Source organism: Maniola hyperantus, chromosome 7, assembly GCF_902806685.2.
Source record: "Maniola hyperantus chromosome 7, iAphHyp1.2, whole genome shotgun sequence".
Lineage (NCBI taxonomy): Eukaryota > Metazoa > Arthropoda > Insecta > Lepidoptera > Nymphalidae > Maniola > Maniola hyperantus.
The window spans coordinates 14,259,010-14,278,482 of NC_048542.1; the positions used below are offsets into that span (position 1 = coordinate 14,259,010).

At 38.4% G+C, this 19,473-nt stretch overlaps 1 protein-coding gene across 2 annotated transcripts in view; it reads left to right on the plus strand.

The window, feature by feature from the left end:
• Window positions 1-19,473, plus strand: part of LOC117983570 (pikachurin-like) — a 137,218-nt gene that overhangs the window by 23,394 nt on the left and 94,351 nt on the right. The window contains exon 1 of one of the 2 annotated variants that reach the window (XM_069499955.1): window positions 13,313-13,572. The exons of the other annotated variant lie outside the window; for it this stretch is intronic. The gene's annotated coding sequence lies outside the window, so the exon portion shown is untranslated. Of the gene's footprint in view, window positions 1-13,312; window positions 13,573-19,473 lie in introns of those variants that run through there. 2 annotated transcript variants of the gene reach the window in all.

A 19,473-nucleotide genomic window follows, 5' to 3' on the forward strand; every position in this document is an offset into this window, starting at 1 on the left:
CCAGTAGTTTTTGAGCCTATTCAGTACAATCAAACAAACAAACAAACAAACAAACAAACAAACAAACAAACAAACAAACAAACAAAGTTTTCCTCTTTATAATATTAGTGTAGATAAGTAATTTTATTTTAACCTAAACTTATAAATTGTCTTATATACTAAGAAATTGTCCATTGACGCATCTAGTCTTTCTTGATTTGAGATACACTTTGTTCACATGTTCTTTCAGCACTTTCTTTCATAGTGACAAGTGATAGTGTACTATCACTTGTCTTCTGTATATAATACTTATAACTAATTATTTACCAAATAATCTCGGTGATTTCGTCTGCATACGGATTTAGGTTTTTAAGAATCCCCTAAAGTTACCTGATAAAGTTGCTGTGCCCCAACGGGGTTCCTATATTGTTATTATATAATAATAATAATTTAATGATTTATGTTATTAATATTGGAATGCATTGAATAAATAAATGATAAATCCAGTGGGAACTCGTATCTAACCAAAATTCACGGTTTTCGGATTTGTGCTATAAGATCTACCAGTCCATTTTCATGATTCTCGGTCAACGGGAAGTACCTTATAAATCCCGACTAATATTATAAAGGCGAAAGTTTGTATGTGTGTGTGTGTGTGTGTTTGTTACTCCTTCACGCAAAAACTACTGGACAGATTTGGCTAAAATTTGGAATGGAGATAGATTATACCCTGGATTAACACATAGGCTACTTTTTATCCCGGAAAATAAAAGAGTTCCCGCGGGATTTTGAAAAACGTAAATCCACGCGGACGAAGTCGCGGGCATCAGCTACTTAGTAAATAATAAAAATGAAAATGAATACCATGTAGATTTGGTTCCCTTAGTCTTGACAGACACGACAGACAGACACAACGAAGTGATCCGATGAACGAAGGTATGGAATCCTAAAAAGGATTTTTAGAACATCCAAGCGAAGTTGGAGCCTAGATAAGCTAGGTATACCTTATAGTTGTTCGCAGAGCAAATTTTCCCTGACCTAGTTTAGTAGACGCCAGTGAAAGGATGTGGTAACTGCTCTTATCGGTTCATCAAGCCCACACCGAGAAGCATCAATTTTCGTCTTTATTTTGGAAACTGCAGTGAATCGTTTGAGGTGAGTGCGCTCTAGATATAGGTATGAAGTATTGGGTTATATCAATTACGCTGGGAACATCTACATCGTGAGGAAACCTACATGCCTGAGAGTTCTCCATAATGTTCTCAAAGGTGTGTGAAGTCTACCAATCCGCACATGGCCAGCGTGGTAGACTATGGCCAAAACCCTTTTCACTCTGAGAGGAGACCCGTGCTCTGTAGTGAGCCGGTGATGGGTTGATCATGATGATGATGAATTACGCTGAATCAGAGATGTTCACCTAAGTTGATAACAGCTATTGATTAATTTAAGTTGATAACTAATGTGGAATAGCGGATACCTGATGGCGTGTGGTACTACGCAAAAAAAAAAGATGTGCCTAACTAATGCATTGTTTTAGTGATCTAAAACCATCTTCGCATTATTGCCTTTCTAATGAAACTAGTGCTTGTTGGCTCACGACCGTATTTTAAATTCCCTCGAGATAGGGAATAAAGAGGCCTTATATTTTCGCCGAGCAGAGCCGTGACAATTTTTTTATTTTCGCGACTTTATAAACTTCAAATCGCTAGAAAAGGTAAAGGATTGTATAAGTAGGAACGAATATACAGCCTTCGTCAGATATTTTAATATCAGTTATCACCCAATCTCAAGACAGCAAAATTTCTACAAAAATGGTCCCGGGAAGGTTTTTTCATATAAAGGGCAAAGAACGGGTAGGTATTTCCTCTGAATCTCTTGATGAAACATCGTTTTACGGGAAAAAAAGAATGTCAGGGAAATCTTTTAAGCGAAGTTTTACGCTTGGTGCGGACGGTTTACTTTAGTATGTAAAATATGCCTTGAGACTTGAGTTTTACGAATAGGTATCTCCAATCCACTCGCACGAAACGTTTTTGCTCAAAGTTTCTGAGACAAACCGCTAAGGTGTGGACTGTGGAATGCTGTTCAAACATCCGTGTTTCTTGCCACATATAACTTAAATACATTCAATGCAAGAGTGAACAAGCATCTTCTAGGCAAGGCTCATCATTGCTTTTCTAACCATCAGTACCCTTATTATAAATGCGAAAGTGTGTTTGTTTGTTGGTTTGTCCTTCAATCACGTCGTAACGGAGCAACGGATCGACACGATTTTTTGTATGGGTATGGAGAGTGACATGGGCTACTTTTTAGGGTTCCGTACCTCAACCTCAAAAGGAAAAACGGAACCCTTATAGGATCACTTTGTTGTCTGTCTGTCTGTCCGTCTGTCTGTCAAGAAACCTACAGGGTACTTCCCGTTGACCTAGAATCATGAAATTTGGCAGGTAGGTAGATCTTATAGCTGACATTTGGGGAAAAATCTGAAAACCGTGAATTTAGGGTTAGATCACACAAAAAAAATTAAATTGTGGTCATGAACTAATAATTAGTATTTTCAACTTTCGAAGTGAGTGACTATATCAAGTGGGGTATTATATGAAAGGTCTTCACCTGTACATTCTAAAACAGATTTTTATTTATTTTTATGCATCATAGTTTTTGAATTATCGTGCAAAATGTCGAAAAAATACGACTGTAGTACGGAACCCTCATTACGCGAGCCTGACTCGTACTTGGCCGGTTTTTATCCAAAGAAATCAATGAGTTCCCACGGGATTTGTAAAAACCTAAATCCACCCGTACGAAGTCGCGGGCATCAGCTAGTTGTTTTATATCTTTGTATCGTTTGTTTGGGCGGGCGATATGTTTGTGGTTTCTCTACGTACAAATTAGAAATGAGCAAATCTGTAGGAGAACCAGAGTAACTGACTGTACCGACATAGTCAGAGCACATTGAAAAACCGATAGAACTCTAGAAAATTTCCCACTAGGTAGACAGACGACATCAAACGAGTCGCAGGGACAGACTTACAGTCCAGCAGTGGACGTCTATGGGTTGATACTACTGATGATGATAAATGTTTGCTTTGAAAATGTATTAAAAAATTACTACTTAGGTAGTAAAAGTTGATCGTGGCTCTTTTTCTAATCAGGCTATCCGACACAGATGTAATAAATCTCTGCTGACTCTACCAATGTGGTATATATTTTCAGTCTATCTAGACTTCTTCTAAAAGATTTATCGCATCCGAGTTGAGTGCGTTAAACAAAAACAGAGTTAAAATAAAATTCAGCCAGGTACGCCGCGTCGCAAACCTGTGGCATGCGACTTAAATGTATGGATATTTTATTCCACCTAGGTTTAAACTGAAATTTTAAACGGAAAATTTAAAGTCGAGATAAAGAAGAAACATTTCTGTTTACCTATTATGGTTTTAAAATACGTAAATATTTTGCATTATGCAGAGAATGCAACGTGATAATAAAATGAAACATTATTTAACTGACAAAAATATCTCTTTCTCTCTTTTTCAGTAAAAAATTGCGTATAAAAAAAAAGGTTATGTGAAAACATAAAGTATTTCTGATTTCAGTAGAAATGTTATGTTTTTGGTGCAACGATATACCTACATCATCATCATCATCATTATGACCAATTCATGAGCCTCCTCTCAGAAAAGAAGGGTTTTGGCCATAGTCTACCACGCTGACGAAGTGCGGATTGGCAGACACACACACCTTTGAGAACATTGCGTGTAGGTCGCGTAGTAAGTAGGTGTGTTTCCCGCTTCTAAGTCACTTTGGTAGCGCAGGTTTCGATGATGCTTTATTGTGCCTCACAACTTTAAATAAATCTATACTAAGTAATAATACTATGAGGAATTTATACTATTATTTTTAATGCAAAAGGTCATCTTGCCACAGCCCATATAAGAGCAATATGTGACTGACTGATTTATCAACTCACGGCTCAAACTACTGGACAAATCGGGCTGAAATTTTTCATGCAGATAGATATTATGATCTATATATCCGCTAAGAAAGGATTTTTGAAAATTAAACCCTTAAGGGGGTAAAATATTAGTAAGAAATTTGTGTGGTCCACGCGGATGAAGTTTCGGGAATTAGCTAGAAAAAAAGAAAAATAAAAGACGTTAAATTGTATTCAACCTGCGCGTGTAGTGCATTCAAAATAAACTGGCTTGTTTCCGCTTGAGACCGTCATTAGCAATAACAATAGGATTAAATTCAACATGCTACGTAGACAATAGGGGTAATAAACCAAACACTCATAGAGCCCATTCATTTTTAAAGGAGCCGGTTCAACCTCATAGTGTTGATACTTTTGAGTTCACCCGCCACGACTTAATCTTATTGTTATTGTTAATGATGGTCTCAAGTGGAAACACGCCAGTTTATTTTGAATGCACTATTAAAAGTCCAAACAAAACAACTAAAAGCCCGAACACAAAATAGCGAGATCCCAGCTCAGCCGCGTCGCGTCGCCCCAATTTCGCGAGATGCATCTAATGTGTATTTATTGCGCCTCACAACTTTAGCTATTTTGAGTTATCGCGCGCTTTGCACTTTGCTATAAATTTACATTTTACTTAAAAAGGAAATTGCTCTTTGAATTTTGAAATTAGCTTTTCGAAACGGTACATTTTTCTTCTTATAATAGGTATATGCCCGCAACTTGGTCCGCGTGGACTATAAATTTCAAACACCCATTGCAAACAACCAACTTAGGAGTTGAATTTTCAAAAATAATTTCTTAGCGCGGATGTCGATGGCATAATAGCAATAATATCAGTCAGTCATGTAGTCAGTCACCTTTTCCTCTATATTTAGACTAGCTTACGCCCGCGACTTTGTCCGCGTGGACTACACAAACTTCGGATCCCTATTTTACTCCCTTAGGGGTTGAGTTTTCAAAAATCCTTTCTTAGCGGATGTCTACGTCATAATAGCTATCTGCATGCCAAATTTCAACCTGATCCGTCCAGTAGTTTGAGCTGTGCGTTGATAGATCAGTCAGTCACCTTTTCTTTTTATATATTTAGAAGATTAAAACATTGTGTACTATTAAACTGAGTATATTTTCATTTTATTTAATTTCATACTATGTAATATCTACCTAGTGCGAAAATATTGTCCAATTAATTTAAGAATGTACAAGATACACCAAAAAGCTTTATGCTACGTACCGAAAAGTTTTCGCTTATAAAGTTACATCTTCATAAACTTGTGCGTTACTTTGGACGAAAATAGATCATTTGTCATATAACACTGTCCCTTTTTTCCGAAAGGGAAAAGTGTTTTCAACATTTTCGGGGGCTAGAGAAAAACTGTCGCTACAAAATAGGTTACACGAAAATTTAATAATGTTTCCGTCACGCAATCATTTATCGTGCGCCTGGCATGGACACCAGACACTTTTTGTGCGTTTTTATTATTATTTCAAAAACAATACACAAAACCGCCGGAAAAACGCATAAATCAATCCAGATCGCTCATGTTTGGTGTTTTTTTTTAACTACGTACATAATAAACGTTTTTGTGGACGAAGATCGAGTACCTACACCGAGTAACTGTAAGTTTTAAGTAATATTTACTTTATTGGATAACTAGCTTATGCCCGCGACTTCGTCCGCGTGGACTACACAAATTTCAAACCCCTATTTCACCCCCTTAGGGGATGAATTTTCAAAAGTCCTTTCTTAGCGGAAGTCTACGTCATAATAGCATAATATAGTCAGCATGCCAAAGTTCAGCCCGATCCGTCCAGTAGTTTGAGCTGTGCTTTGATAGATCAGTCAGTCAGTCAGCCACCTTTCCTTTTATATATTTAGATTATTAACTAACTTAGACTTAATGTCTGAGGAAAGAAAAATCTAAGTAAAAGAAAACCACTGCCATGGATATGCCTCATCTTTGTAAAGATACGGAATAAAGGGGAGTGTAATTTTCGTTCAAAAGAACTCCCCAAGATTGAAACGATGTAGGTAAATACTAATTATTTTTGTCAACACAAAATATTTGGGTTTACTATCGTAGCGCTACGAAAGTGCTACGATATGCTACGAAATATTTAACCGAACGACGTACGTAAAACTTTAGGGCAAGTATTTTTAATATATTTGCTACAAACTCGTAAGTAGGTAGGGTACATACACTCTAATGACTATCTACAAAAAGTTAACAAAAAATGGGTTACATTAAAACTGAAAATATTCCCTGCGGTCATTTGTCTTATCCTGTTTTGATTCTGGAACGAATGCCAAAACACTTTTTGCTACTCTAAATACAAGAATAAAATTAGATTGTCCGGTTTTGGAAATTAAAATGAGTATTTTATGTCATCATCGTCATGATCAACCCGTCACTAGCTCACTACTGAGCACGGGTCTCTTCTCAGAATGAGAAGGGCTTAGGCCTTAGTCCGCCACGCTGGACAAGTGCGGATTGGCAGACTCCACATAACTTTGAGAACATTATGGAGATTTGTGAGACATGCAGCGTTCCTCGCGATGTTTTCCTTCACCGTAAAAGCAAGTGATATTTAATTCATTAAAACGCAGATATAACTCAATTAAAGCAGATTTAAAGTTGTAGTTGTATCGTAGAGACGGACATCTACCAGGCCATCACGGAACTATTTACATATTAAAATGAAACGTCACGGATAAATTATTTATTATATTTATTTATTATAATTATTTAAAAAATGCCTACATAATATAAAATAAATAAGTACGAGTTTTAAATAATAACATATTATGACGAAAATAATATCGCTGTTATGCTTGTTATTATTATAAACATTGTTGAACACAAAATCTCGTTTCCCCGGAAAATCATAAAACAAGTAATAATTTTACGCTTTATAGATATTAATATCCCGGGATGGATTCACGGAGATGAAAATTTACAAATTGTTATCGGAAAATTCATTTTAGCGATAACACAATTAATTGGCGAAACGTGTAAAGCTGTCTGTGGTGATTTGTTTAAAAGTTTGCTAATTACGATTCAATAATAATTTTATTAGTCAAAAGCCGTGTTGGCATAGTGGTTAGAATAAATAGATAGAACTCACAAGGGACGCGAGTTCTAAACTTCCAATTCAAGTATGTCACTTTCTCTACAAAAACAACTACCCATATTGTAAATGCGAAAGTGTGTTTGTTTGCTGATTTGTCCTTCAATCAGGCCACACCACAATGAACTAAGAGATTGAATTATTTTTTTGCATGCATATAAAAAAAAGTGTTCGGATTGACCGTCTGTATTTTAGTCTGTTTAAAAGCTAAACATGTACTTGTCGGACCCATAAAAATTGGGTTTGTAAAAAATAGTTTATCTCTGAAACGCGTAAGAGGCGAACTATACGCGGCCTATCATACTACCTTTTGTTACCGCGAACATTATGCTTTTCACCGTATTATGAATCGATACCAGTGAAAAACCTAACTCCAGAAGGTCAAGAGCGCCCGGCAAATTGCGTTGCTTACGCGTTTCTCCAAAAAGTTTCTGGAGATTTATTCTTATCTTTTAAGCAAACTGACAAAAACTAAAGTATAGTGCATACCTAATACAACAACAGAGCCACAATAGCTCAACTGGTAAAGGAGTGAACTGAAACCGAAAGGTCGCCGGTTCAAACCCCGCCCGTTGCACTATTGTCGTACCAATTCCTAGCACAAGCTTCACGCTTAGTTGGAGAGGAAAGGGGAATATTAGTCATTTAACATGGCTAATATGCTTAAAAAAAAAACATAGAAGTTTGGAACACCGGCGCAAAGTTGCCTTCTATCGGTATTCCACAGGATATATTTCCGAGAGTGTACCGAAGAACTTCTCAACCTGGTCCCTCCTTCATCCTTCTACTATCGTACCGCAAGGCAACGCCAAGGTCTGCACCCGTACGTACTCTCAATTCCACAGATACGTACGAAGCGATTTGCCTCCTCATTTCTAACCCAAACCGCTAAGATTTGGAACACCCTTCCAGCATCAGGCTTCCCCTCCAATAATAATATGGGTACCTTCAAGTCGAGAGTGAATAGGCATCTTCTAGGCAAGCGCGCTCCATCTTAGGCTGCATCATCACTTGCCACCGTCTGATTGCAGCGAAGCGCTAGTCTATGGCCAAGATCTATAGAGCGCACTTTGACTTTGCTTAGACTTAAGATTGAGTTAAAACGAGACAGATTTATGTGAGAGATATAGCTCTGTCTAGTTTTAACTCTGTCTTAAGTCTAAGCTAAGTCAGAGTGCGCTCTATAAATCTCACCATATAAAAAAAAAAAAAGTCGATAGATATATTATACGGCAGTTTCGGAATGCTTTTCCTATCCACTGAACTATTTTATGTAAAGCGAAAGCCACAACAAAAGCACCAATGAGCAAACTAATCACTGCGCTCTATTTAAATTAGATTTAAATGTATACCTTTCTGCCTAATTAATATGCCTAATTAGCGCGCACAGCCGTTAATAGTACATAGAGACATATAAATTAATTATGTAATATAGTTAATTTAATAAAGTGGTTATTGGTTAGGGCAGTGGTAGATCCCGGGAACGCACCTTTAACTTTTCGGTGTTATGTGCGTTTAAATACCACTTTGTTTTAACGATGATGGAAAACATCATCAGGAAAATGCCTAAGACTTTTCCATTATGATCTCAAAGCTCAAAGGTTACTAAAGAAAAACGGAAGATACCTACCAATGCAGTCTGTTAACAGCAAAGCGAAAAAAATCAAATCAAAACCCAAATCACAATATATTTTTTTAATTTTTTTAAATTTATTTATTCATAATAATTTTACAAAGTTTCCTACATATCTATCTCGCCAAACTGGTGGGCCAGTTTGTTGGCGAGGTGGCGCTCTTAATACTATGTACATATCTTACTACTATATTTCCTTAACGCTATTCATACACCTATATCTATTCTTATAATAAAAACTGTACTACATACTAATTTAAACCTACCTACTTCACTAAAAGATAAACTAACACAATTGAGTATTATAACAACTTACTAATAAATAACCAAAGAAAACACAAAAACACAAATAAATAATTAGGAAGCATGATAGTCAGTTAGAGAGTCCCCAAGTAAGTGTTTCTTTAACCTCTTCTTAAGGACTCCTTCACTGAGCCTATCGATATCCTCCCCAGCCCAACCGATTGCATTAAATATTTTAGGAACTAAATATGCGCTTATTCTTCTACCGTAGTAGTTATACATTTTTGGCTCTACAAATCTCACCTTCCTATTTTTCCTAATATTATCCCTCATTTTAACCTTTTTTTTTAAATTTGTTGAGAAAAAATTATTTTTTACTATTAAGTATTCTACTGAATTGAAGTAGGTGAAACGGATTAATAGCCAAGGAATCGCGATAGTTATATTATGTTAATGTACGTAGTTTCCTGTTATTTATAGCCCTACGGAATTGCATCGCATGATTCAGGTCGGATCAAAGCTAGTTTTATATAGGTAGGACCTATATAAAACTATGGGTGCGGGGGATCGATTGTAATAATTCAATGAATCCATACAACTAGTATCTATTTATAACTAGATGATGTCCGCGTGCGTTTATGTTTTTAAAAATACAGTGGGAAATTTTTAATTTTCCAGGATACAAAGTAGGTTAAAAGTCCTTCCCCGGGATTTAAGCTAACTCTGAACCAATTTTCATAAAAATCGGTTAAACTTTTGGGCCGTGAAAAGCAAGTAGGAAGACAGACAGACACGGTTTCGCATCAATAATTTTATATTAAGTATGGACGTATGGACAGGATTATGCCCGTGGCTTAGTCCGTGTGGATTTAGGTTTTGTAAAAATGTTGTGAGAACTCTTTAATTTTCCGGGATAAAAGTAGCCCATGTTCTTCCCCGGGATGTAAGCGAACTCAATTTCATCAAAATCGGCTAAACTGTTGGGCTGTGAAAAGCTAGCAGACAGACAGGCAGACACACTTACGCATTTATAACATTAGTATGGATGGACTAGATGATGCCCACGATTTCGTTCGCGTGGATCCCGAAAAATCAAAAAGTTCTCATGGGATTTTAAAAACTTAAACAACATACCTAATCACGCAGACGAAGTCGTGGGCATCAGCTAATTTTATCATGTCTAAGAAGTAGGGCAATTAGGAACATAAGTTTTCACAATAAACTCAAGTGTTTGGATCGGATGTTCTAAATGTTTGAACATTGAATGAGTTTGCACATTCAGTTAATAAGGACGTCATTTTCAGACAGATTTTCACCCTAATTTCATGCAATTTTCAACGTTAGCTAGGGTTGCCACTTGTCACTAAGAGGATTTTAATTAATTTTTTGAGGTTCCGTACTCGAAAGGTCTTAATATCCTTGTTATATTACTAAGAATCCACTATCCGTTCGTCTGCCTGTTCATCTGTCTGTCAGCGGGATATATCTCATGAACCGTAATATTTAGAGAGCTGAAATTTTCAAAGAAAAGTGTTCGCTAGCGTTCTGTACCCGTAGTATAAGATTTTACGTCACACCAAACGTTGCTAGAATTCGAGACTCGAAACACTTCTGCGTTATAGTAAACTGGATCTTAAGTGCCTTGTTTTAAAGCTCAAGATTGTCTACACATCTACAGCGCTCCAAGCGGAAACATTGCGAAATTAAAATCAGTGGCATTGAATTTTTTACTTCAATTCAAGGCTTTTTAGGTCCATTTTACTTTGATGTTATTGTGTTTCGATTATCGAATTCTAGCAACGTTTGCTGAGACGTAAAATCTTATACTACGGGTACCTACTGGTTACACCTTATATAATAATATAATGTTGGTGTTTGACAGCCCTGCTTGCGTTTCATATCCCGCAGGAATTAGCATGCATATTCACGTTGTTGCACACAGCTCGTGAAACAAAGAGGTTATTGGGTTTCGGAGGCAACGCGGGAGGTTTATTGTTATAACCCAACTAAAGAGGTCTAAACAATACTATAGTTACAAAGCTGGCAAATAGAAGATAAGAACTATGAGGGTTCCTTTTCGTTTTACCTCAAAACAAATATCAATAACCATTTGCCTCATTTTGTAGTTTTAGTGATTTAGTATTTTTCAAACACGGCGCATTGACTCCGCAACGTTTTTTTTATTCAGATACAAGTTAGCCCTTGACTGCAATCGCACCTGGTGGTAAGTGATGATGCAGCCTAAGATGATAGCGGGCTAACCTGGAAGGGGTATGGCAGTTCGTTGACCTGTAGCGTCAGTCAGATGTTTTATTTGCAATATATTATCGTACTTAGACTTTTACTAAATTATAGCATTTTTAATAATTATTTTTAATTATTATTGTGGTATCATATCAGTAATCATCAGAAGGTATAACCTGTCTTCATTTTACCAGCGTTCTGGCTACACCCTGTATCTGTTCAGCCGTGGTTGAACCGGAAGCGGTACCCAGCAGGTAGTCTCTTCACCGGATATGACGAGCGAACTACGCCAGTTACTCCCAGCAATATCCGTTTCCATCTTGACAAGCTATTACTGGGATTAATGTACAAGTGAATTTAAAAAAAAGGTATGATCATGTCGGTGATAACGTTAAGACTTCGGTCTCCTGACTCTTAGTCGTGGGTCTGTGGTTTGATCTCAAGCAAATACTTCTAACTTTTCGGAGTTGTATTCTTAAACAATCTTCTATCTGTACAGTGTACATATAAAAGGAAAAGGTAACTGACTCTATCAACGAACAGCTCACCACCACTGCACTGGACGGATCGGGCTGTAATTTTGCATGCAGATAGCTGTTATGACGTATTAGGCATCCGTTAAGAAAGGGGTTTTAAAAATTCAACCCCTGAGGGAGTAAAATAGGAGTTCGAAATTTGTGTAGTCCACGCGGACAAAGTCGCGGGAATAAGCTAGTTAAATAATATTATAACGATAAAGGAAAACATCAAGTTAGGGAACCAGTATGCCTGAGAGTTCTTCATAATGTTTTCCAAGGAGTGTCAATCCACATTTGTTAGCATGGTGGAAATTGGCCTAAACTTGAGAAGGGAGAGAGATGATGAAGTAAGAACGTACAGTACGCGGTAGAAAAGAATGTACATCGACCTTTACAAGGAGATAGCAGATTTGTAGAGCATCTCTGACGTTGAGACCGACAAAACGTCATATAGGTATGAAGGACAGAGATAACGCTCTACAAAACCGAAATATTATTCTGAAGGTATGTTATGTGCATAGGTTATATGTATGGTTTAAAGGTAAACTAACTACTAAACCAAATTCGCAATGACTCTAGAGTATCATATTGCACCCTATGCGTTTGTAATACATTTGGTAATAGCTTGTAGGTTATCATCACGGACCAATAATGGACATAAGCTGGCATTTTGCTGGCGTCATATCCGGTGACTACGGCCAGTTCCGGCCGAGCCTGGTATGATTTAGGCCACGTTGGCTGTTAAAGGAAAAACTGCTCTGTTTGCCTTTTAATAAAATTCATAATAACTTGAAGGTGATGCGGAAACGAGTAATGTTTTTATTCAAGGCAGGAAAGATGTAAAAGGAAACAGTTTGAAATTCAGACGAGACGATTAAAGGGTTTTCTTTATAGCTAACATTTATTTTCAACGACCTCCCTGGCGCAGTTGTGAGCGCTGTGGTCTTATTAGTGGGAGGTCCCGGGTTCGATTCCTGACAGGGGTTTGGAATTTTATAATTTCTAAATTTCTGGTCTGGTCTGGTGGGAGGCTTCGGCCGTTATATATAGTTACCACCCTACCGGCAAAGCCGTGCCGCCAAGCGATTTAGCGTTCCGGTACGATGCCGTGTGTAGGCAGTACACGTATTTATCTAATTATTTATCTAAGTATTAATATTATACATCATATATAAAGTAATCATAAAATATTATATTTACATACTTATAAACACATAATTATTTATCATATTTATATATACACATTAATACACAAGCAATAAATATCAATACATACACAAAAACAGCTAATCAAAATTCAACACACAAACTAAAAATTAATTCGCAACGTGACTTTACGTCAAAGGAAACCCGTAGTATAGCGCGTAACGCGATTTCAGGTGACTCGATGAACGAGTCATCTGAATGAGCAATTGACCGACCGCGAGCTGCGCACGCGCATGTGATAGTTTCGCACAGTTGCCGCGCGCCGCGTATACCCTGAGCCAATGGGTGACCGGCGCAGCGGTCGCGGCCGATGCACTTAGCCAATCGCCGGCCGGTATCTCCACGCCGCAGTCGAACTAACTTGTAAGGTGTTCAATCTAATCGCCATTACGAATGTATGTTGTTATTGTTTGCTTACTAAGTTTAAAAACTCTGCTTGTAACCTGTATATGTATGTTTATAACTTGTGACTCGTGAAAATAGAAGTGATTCGTGATCCCGCTGGTTTTTATTGTGGTGCCTTCTACCCACGCGCACAAATAACAGGGAGTTGGAATACTAATATACCTACTACGAAGAACATCCTTCACCGTGTAGAAACCAAAGGGGTACGGGTTTAATAAAAACTGCCATACTCCTTTCAGGTTAGTGAGGTACGGAAACCTAAAAAAGAAACAAAAAGCCATGCCGTGTGAATCCGAACGTGCAAAACAAAGAGGTATCAAGGAGCCCTTATTAAGGCATCAGACATAATGCGAAGGGTAGAGCCTCTCGCGTCGAGAGCGTCGCGTTAACCCTAACCCTTCTTTGCTTTCACGCAGAAATGCTGCGCTGAAGGATTTCGTGGCGAAATAAGTACTACCTATAAAGGCATTTTTAGATTGAGTTTATTAACGGCGCGTAAGCCCATTTTCGAGATACAGAAGGATTACTCTGCAAAGTCGTTTAAATAAATAGCGACTCTTATCACCTGAAGGTGAAAAACACATGTAATAATGAGTCTTTATTAAAGCATCTACTCAACATAATGCGAAGGGCAGAGCCTCTCCGTCGAGAGCGTCACGTTAACCGTTTACCCCTCTTTGTTTCCACACAAAAATGCTGCGCTGTAGGGTTTCGTGGCGAAATAGGTAGGTACACTTACTATCTACTGATACGGGCGTTTTCGGATTGGGCGTATTTACGACGCATATGAACTCGTATCTGAATTACCGTACGTCTCGAAGAGCGAATGTTATGCGATTTCAATAAGCCTCAATAGCTCAACGGGTAAAGGAGTGGACTCAAAACCGAAAAGTCGACGGTTCGTAGATTTAGTTTTAAGTTTGCGTAATAATTATCACCACTATATCTTACAAATCTAACACCATACCATCAATAAGAGTAATTCAAATCAAATCAAATCAAATCAAATCAAATATTCTTTATTGCACATGTGGGTATGTATGTATATACAGATGTTACACTTATTATAGTTTCACCACAAATAGCCATATTATGGCATGCAAAAAAATAAAACTAACTCCTAAAAACTAAAACCAACTTACTTATTACCTATTTTGAATAAATCATTTGACTTTGACTTTGACTTTGTTCAAACCCAGCCCGTTGCACTATTGTCGTACCTACTCCTGGCACAAGCCTGACGCTTAGTTGGAGAGGAAAGGGGAATATTAGTCATTTAACATGGCTAATATTCTTTAAAAAAAAATCTGTTACGTAGTATTTCTTTATGATGCAGGTATTTACTTTATAAACAACTAGCTAGTGCCCGCGACTTCGTCCGCGTGGATTTAGTGGGAAACTCCCGTGGGAACTCTTTCATTTTCGGGGATAATAAGTACCTACCTATTTGGAATTTTATATTTTCTAAATTTCTGGACTGGTCTGGTGGGAGGATTTGGCTGTGGCTAGTTACCACCCTACCAGCAAAGCACGGCATACTTTTGACAAGACACTTGACACAAAGCACACAAAGTTATAATGGCGCGTGAGAACTCATTTTGTACGCATTATATTGAAATTAAACTGCTTTTTTTATTTTATTCAGATACAAGTTAGCCATTGACTGCAATCTCACCTGGTGGTAACTATTGAGAAAATGTAAAAGATAGTTATTTTATATTCCAATTGAAAACGTTGAGTTTCGTGGAAAAACCTGAATTGGCGGATTTGCTCGGGTCGACTAGCGACGACTAGTTGGATCGTGCTTAATGACCCGAGAGCCTGTAGGCCTTTCATCTGTGAGTGTTCATTCCATTTATGAGCTTTGCATTTCCAAACGAAAGGTTCTTAAAATGAAATCTTGCTTTAAAACCTATTAGGGTTAAATAAGTTCGTTATTTTTGTGCTCATCGTTATTAAGTCAACTAGTTTTCATCTTAAATTACACTAGCTTATGATGCAACCACAAATTCAGGGTTTTCGGATATTTCCCTTTACTTATGCTATATGACCTACCTATCTGCCAAATTTCATAATTCTAAGTACCCTATAGGTTTTCTTGACGGACACGACACATGGACAGACAGACAGACAGACAACGAAGTGATCCTATAAAGTTTCCTTTTGAGGAACCCTACAAAATAGCAGTGCGTGCCCGTGATCAAACCCCAGACCCCCTGAATGGGAGGAAGACGTCTTACCGCCGAACTCAGAGTCGCTGATGGTTACTTAAGATTGAGTTAAAACGAGACAGATTTTTGTGAGAGACTCTCTGTCTTGTTTTAATTAAACTTAAGTAACGATTAAGCGACTCTGAGTACGGCTGTTAATCACTAGGCGATAAGCGTTAAACTGAGTTTGGTGTAATTGTTTTTCACCGCTTTTTAAACGCGCGTTCAAATAGCTCTTATGTGAACGACGTCTTATAGTATGTGTGGTGAAACGAACTAAGATATTTTTCGATCGCCTCGCAAGTGCATTAGTAAGTAGGTACCTCTTCGAAGAATGACCGGGGAATAGTTCAGACTTCAGTGCAAAATAAATGGCTCCACATAAACGTGTCTACACTTTATCTGATGGAATAAAATAGAATCGAATCTCTCAAAGCGGTGCAAAGTTTAGAGCGCGGCCATAGACTTATATATTACTTCGTAAGAACAGGGTCATTAAACAAACAAAATGGCACCGACTCATTGGTCCTAAAATGTTTATTTATTTATTTTATTTATTCAGATACAAGTTAGCCCTTGCTGCAATCTCACCGGATGGTAAGTGACGATGCAGTCTAAGGTGGGAGCGGGCTAACCTGGAAGGAGTATGGCAGTTTTTATTAAACCCATACACCTTTGGTTTCTACAAGGCATCGTACCGGAACGCTATATCGCTTGGCGGCACGGCTTTGCCGGTAGGGTGGTAATTATAGCCACGGCCGAGGCCTCTCACCAGACCAGACCAGAAATTTAGAAATTATAAAATTCCAAATCCCTGCCAGGAATCGAACCCGAGACCTCCCACTAAAAAGACCACAGCGCATTACCACTGCGCCAGGGAGGTCGTCGAAAATTTAACACCAATGCAACCTCAGTGACGTCTGGATTGCAAACGTGTCGTTCATTACTATATAAGAGGTGGCGCTGATTTATTTGGTTCTAAAACCGTTAAAAATTTTGTTCGCTTGGGCATATCTTGTCATTTATATCGATGAGCGCGGCAGATGGCGGCCGCTCAACGCTCGGGGAAATATACTTCTCTACAAGTGTTGCAAATCGGTTTGAAATTTGTACTCGCGGTATTCAAAAGCAGATAATCCTACGAAAATTAAACGGTGAAAATGAAGGAAAGTTTTTCCCGACTAGCAAAGATAGGTATCACTAGATGTTAGCCACAGTTTTAGTTAAATCTCTATCGGGAAACGATATTAGAAAATACTTAGTTTTTCTTCTAAGATCATGACCAAGCCCCGCTCTCATAGTGTGAGAGCACGCTCATTTTCCACCGTGTTCTCCACACACAGTCAGTCAGTCAATCAGTGAGTGAGTGGTATTTCGCTTTTATATTATACAGATTTCATAGGTTCGTTCATACGAAAAGTAACATTTTCAGACAATGACAGACTTGCAAAGTAGGCTAGCACGACTTAGCCTACTTTTCCAAGCGTCTCATCATGTCACGCCTAAACTAGGATAAAATGTCACGTGACACGTCTCTAAATAAACTAGCATGAAACATATGAAACTATACATTTTGGAGTTTTTTATTCATATCTTGCTATCTTTAAATATTATATAAAAGGAAAAGGTGACTGACTGACTGATCTATCAACGCACAGCTCAAACTACTGGACGGATCAGGCTGAAATTTGGCATGGAGATAGCTACTACAAATTCAATTCCTTAAGGAGTAAAACAGGGATTTCATATTTTGTGTAGTCCACGCGGACGAAGTTGCGGGAATAAGCTAGTAATATTGTATGGATGGAAGTATGTATTCTAGAAAATTATATTTATTATTGATAGGGACTCCTCTTCAACAATAGCAAATCGATCGATCAGCCAGATATGCGGCGGGCGATGCCGAGTACGATCAAAGAATACTTTGTAAACGGTAAACTGGCCTGTACGCCACAAACACAACTATTTCTGTAGTCTATACCACTGAGATATCCGAGTTCTACTTCATTGTACCTACTCAGAGTGGAATGTAATTTAGAACATTTATTATGCAGGAAACTAGAATAGAAAATGTTCTAGGATCTTGAGTAGACAGGGGCCTTGGAGAAATAGTAGGTCCTCAATAGTCAGAAGTAAATCAAATAGAGCCTCAATAGTTCAACGGTTCCTCCTTCTCAACGGAACGGAGGTCCTCAACGGAATTCCGAAACGTCGGAGGTTCAAACCATACCCGTTGCAAATTGTCGTACTTAGGTACTCCTATCACAAGCTGCAGCTTGTACTCGCGGTATTCAAAAGCAGATCATCATCATCATGATCAACCCATCACCGGCTCACTACAGAGCACGGGTCTCCTCTCAGAGAAAGGTTTGGCCATAGTCTACCACGCTGGCCATGTGCGGATTGGCCCTTCAGGGGAATATTTATCATGATTAACATCAACACTAAGTGTGTCTGTCTGTCTGTCTGCTGTCACGGCCCAACAGTTCAACAGGGAAGGACAAGGCTACTTTTTATCCCGGAAAATAAAGGGTTCCTACGGGATTTTTAAAAACCCTAAATCTACGCGGACGAAGTCGCGGGCATCAGCTAGTGGTTAATATTCCCCTAATACTTTTTTTAATGGAAAAAATCTATCATATCGCGTAGCAGGTATACGAAGAAAGCCTTCGTTCTTTGGGCCTTACAAAAGTCTAATTTTTGTTCCCAATTCCGTAACCAGGAATTGATTTTGGGATGAGTTTTTTCAGGGCCACTAGCCGAAACTTCTCACGAGATAGAATTCAAGAGCGAATGCAGAAAAAAAAATGTTTTGTAAGCGAAATAGAAACGAGCTCAACCATCATATTATTTACGAAACATTTCTCTTAAATTTATAAAGTAGGGCGAAATAGGTAAGTACCTAGGTAATTTTTTTTCACTTGATAATCAACACTTAACATAAATGATCGTGTCTATTCTATCGATAGTGCAACAGACCTCTAAGAGCCTTATTGGAACCTCGCCAAATGTTATCACAAACACTTTCTATATAGCAACATGAGCATACTGTTACTATTGTTTGGGAGTCGTTATGTCTTTGCAACACTGTGGTTATAGCTGATAGCCAGCGATTGGCTTGTAAATGTAAAACGATTATATTTAACGCTGCGTTAATCCGAATGGTTATGACCTGAACATTTTTCATTTGAGATGAATTATACATTGGTGGTGAAGGCGGTGATAGCCTAGTGGTTAAGACTCCGACTTTCTGTTCGGACTCGCACTTGGCCGGTTTTTTTACCTCTCATTTTTCAATTTATTTTAACGCATGCCTACGTAAGTAAGTAAATAAATACAATGCTAGAGTTCAAGTAAGCAGTGTCTGTAACGGCAATCAATCAAACCTCGGAGGCATAACGCCAACGAAATGAGTTGCAACTTCATTCCCAGCCGTCACTGAGAGGAGGGTAGACAAAGAAACGGCTCGTCCGTCGCCGATACAAAGATATGGCTGTCTGCCACGGATGCATATTAAAGTGCTGTAGTACACTCGAGCACATACAGTACGCAGCAGAAAGTAATGTGCATCGACCTTTAGAAGGAGATAGCAGATTTGTAGAGCGTTGTCTCTGTCGTTGAGACCGACAAAACGTCATATGAGTGACAGAGACAATGCTCTACAAAGCCGAAATGTCATTCAAGGCCGATGTACATTACTTTCTGCCGCGTACTGTAATGTATAGTACGCGACAGGTCAAAATAGCAATCAGGGTGGGGACGCCCCGCACAGCCCCCACGCTAACCCGGTGCGGGATAGCGCGGGTGTGCGGGGCATCTCCTCGCCTCATACACCGAACGCCATCTCGACCTGTCGCGTGCTGTAGATAATATACCTACTCTTCGATATAAGTCCCGCAAATTACTAATGTGCGTGGCCGCCATTTAAGT